This window comes from Acyrthosiphon pisum, chromosome X (genome assembly GCF_005508785.2).
Source record: "Acyrthosiphon pisum isolate AL4f chromosome X, pea_aphid_22Mar2018_4r6ur, whole genome shotgun sequence".
Taxonomy (NCBI): Eukaryota; Metazoa; Arthropoda; class Insecta; order Hemiptera; family Aphididae; genus Acyrthosiphon; species Acyrthosiphon pisum.
In genome coordinates this window covers 54,347,941-54,351,710 of record NC_042493.1, presented here as the reverse complement: position 1 = coordinate 54,351,710, position 3,770 = coordinate 54,347,941, and positions in this window count along the sequence as shown.

Sequence of the window (3,770 nt, the reverse complement as noted above, 5' to 3'; positions counted from 1 at the left end):
TGACTACTGTGCAAACTCCCCCGGCCGCCTTCAATATTCAATATTATTATTATGATAATTGATAGTCAAACATAAAATACTTTTTTACTATGGTAAATGTAGTTAAATAAGGTTACCCCATCCAAATAAGTTTTTTTAAAATTAGGTGTGAATATGAATATTACATATACGTAATATGTGTGTTTTAACGTGTCATGTACTTCTGAATATGACTACCCTGCCAGAAATTCTGCGCACGCTTATGCGTGTGAACCTAGCATTAGTCATGTACTATTGTACTCATGTGTGGATGGAAAGTGTATAAGGCTATAGAATCACGGTAGACTATAATCTACCGTGGCTAGAAGCATAGAGTAATATTAATCTATGGCTAGAAGCTCCGTTTCTGTTCTGTTCTGTGCAACATGCTAGCCAAGCTGGTTCGTGAATTACTGGACGTGAGTACGTGACTCAACAACCAAGGGTGGCTGTCAATAATATCAAACATTGTATCTGCGAGGAAACTGTATACAATAATTATTATTTATTAATATAATTATTATACTATTGTGAATAAATTATATTATTTGTGATGTAATTTGAATTGTTATTGTTCAATAAACGATGTTACGAATCGTGGTAAACAAGTCCGAAGTAAAATAGTCTTAGGAAAAAAAGACAAAAAGTCCAAAATAGATAAGTCCTAAGCTTAAAGAGTCTGGGGTAAAAAAAATCCGGTTTATATGTTATAACAATATTTAAAATAATTTATATAAAATATGATACCTAGGTACCTATATTTAAAAAAAAAATTCAATAATTATATTTTTCATCCTTGTTCTAATATTATGATTTCTCAGTTTAATCAACCATCGACTTATAAAAATAATATATTTAAAAAAAATTACAGTTAGTTACAAGTTACAACTTATATTAATACTAATTGGAACATTTGATTGTGCATCACATCGTATTTTTCCTTTTACCTAATTTTATGTACTGGACTTTTTCACCACGAACATTTTTACTCGGACTTCGTGGTAGGCTACCGATGTTATATAGAAGTTAGTACTAAGTATTATGTAAACAGTTCACCCCTAGTTGGCATTTATCTATTTATTACAATGAAAAAAGTGCTTGAAAAGTTGGAATTTTATGCATTATCTATATTTTTAAGAAATTAGTATATTTGAAATATGATTCGATATGTACAAAATATGTATTTAATGATGGTATTATTTAAATTTTTTATTGCATTTTTGTTTGTTATTAGATTCTAAAGAATCGATGAATGTGTAATTTACATGGGTTTGAAGTTGGGTGACCAAAGGCCAAAGCGAGAAAGCTATTTGAGTCTTTTTCGTACCTCATTTTGTGGTGTGGGGGAGTGTGCACAGATATGGGCTCAGATATCCAATATTTGAGCCTCACCAAGATTTCCTGAGCCAGCCCTTCTACTTTCACCAGTAGGCAATGGTATAATGCTGGAGCCTGGAGGGAGCCTTCTTGCTATTATAAAAATTCTTCATACATGTATATACGTTGTGGTAGGGTAAAACGCGTTCAAACAATATACAAATCAAAACAAAATATAAAAGTTAATGTATCAAGGTATTTGGATAACCCAGATACGGCAGTTTGGACTTGAGAGCTCGTGGTGCGCGTTCTAATAAGGTCGACTTGATCAAACCATAGCTATAGCACCACCACGGTTAATGCGTGACTGAATATGGAAATTAGCTTAAACCATCGATTATAAACACTTGTATTAATTACTAAATACTAATTATAATCAATGCTTAAACAAAGCCTTTGTTACAAAGGAGATACAATACGATAATGAATGTGATTACGAATGGACCATTCGCTCCGTCGTCCATTAGTAGCTGCTGTCTGCAACAAACCTTAAAATTACAACGATTTAATAAGAACGATGTTGCAAAAATTAATTACTGAAAATCATTAGTCTTTAAGTTATATAGCCTTACAAAGTTTACGATTTTCGGTGTTTTACCGTGCATTCGTACAACTCAATACTTAACCACGCGATTGGGACTTTTTTGTTTTACTGAACAACTAACCTTGGTTTTTCAATTTGTTTTGTACCTATGCAATAAGCATATAGCTGAGTCAAGTATACTGAAAACGATGGGGAAGTCTGAATTTGGTGGCCAAATTTATTTTAAAGTTATAGCTTGTTAAAATTTTTGAAATTACCCGCAGCGTGGAAGCGTGCAGGTCACTCATCCATCGCTTGCCGCGCTTGTTTGGACAATTAAAATCGAAAACATCCCTTGACTTGTTATGTAAAACCACCATAGGTGAGTGTCAGAATTATATTTTTATTTTATTTTTAAAACGTTGATTTACCTAGGGTTCAAAAAAAAAAATAAAAAAAAAATTGTTAGCATTGCAAAACACCGTAAATGGTGAACTTCGTAAGGCTATACCATAAGAACTACGGTTTGCACCATCGGTTTTAACTGGTTAAAGCAATAATAAAATAATAAAATAAAATAATATAAAATACATATAATAATATATATAATATATATAATAATAATAAAATACATAGATGTCTGAAAAAAAATTTTTAATTCGGGTGGGCGCTGAGCTCTACCTAACCACGTTAAATATGACAGAGATCCTCATGAACTTATTAGGTTATGAGTAAAGAAAATAATATTTGTTTTTCAATAATGTATTCTTTTAGATTCTGAACGAAGTGATGAATGTATTGATTTTACAATGATGTGTGTTTTTTTTTTTTTTTTGTGTCTGACGACAACTTTTGGAGCAGTAAAAATGCTTCGATTTTCAAAAGTTGTACCTTTTCTGAAAGGAAAGTGAATCTAGTTGGTACTTTGGGGGGTCAAAAGTGAAAATTTCCCAATACTTTTCAAAAGCGGCAGGAAAAACCTTAAAAAAATAACGGAAAAACGCGAATTTTTACTCAAAACCAATTTTTGACAAAAACGAAAACTTAATTTTACTGTAACTCAAAAAATAATTATTGTAAGCACTTGAAATTTGCAACAGATGTTTATATTAGCGTTGTCTATACAGGGTTAAATTTTCAAAGTGTTTCGACTTTTTTTGAGCTATTTATAGACAAATGAAATTTTCAATTTTTCTAAGTATTTTTTTTTAAAATAACGATAAAAAATTTTTGGTTGGATAGAAAACTTTGAAAATTTAATACAAGGTTTCTTATAAGTTGTTCTCACAGTGATAAAAAAAAATCCAAAATCGTTAGTCACAATTTTTTTTTATAAGTGCTTAAAGTTTAAATTTATACGAAATATGTCAAAATTGCGAAAATTTGCAAGTAATTTTGTGGTTGAAAAATCGTAAAATTTTTTTCTTTTATAACTAAGCTTTTAAAATTTGGTACAAGGTTCTCCATAAGTTTTTCTTTAAATATCTGTAAAAAAAACTCAACCGGACTAAGACAAAAAATTTTTAGGAGTGTTTGAAATTTAAATTTTTACAAAACCGCATTAAATAACGGTTTAGCCTCAAACGATTTTTGATATTTGTTATTATTCAAAAAGTATGAGTCGTAGACACTTGAAAATTTTACCAGTTGTTTAAATTGACATTTTCTTTATATAGTTTTATTTTCAAAATATTTCACTAATTTTTAATCTATTTATAGGCAATTGAAATAATCGATTTTTTTTTGATTTTTTTTTTATAAATGTTGATAAAAAAAAATTAGCTGGGACAAAATACTTGAAAATTTAATAGAAGGGTCCACATATGTTGTTCTAACTCCCATTCAAAAATTA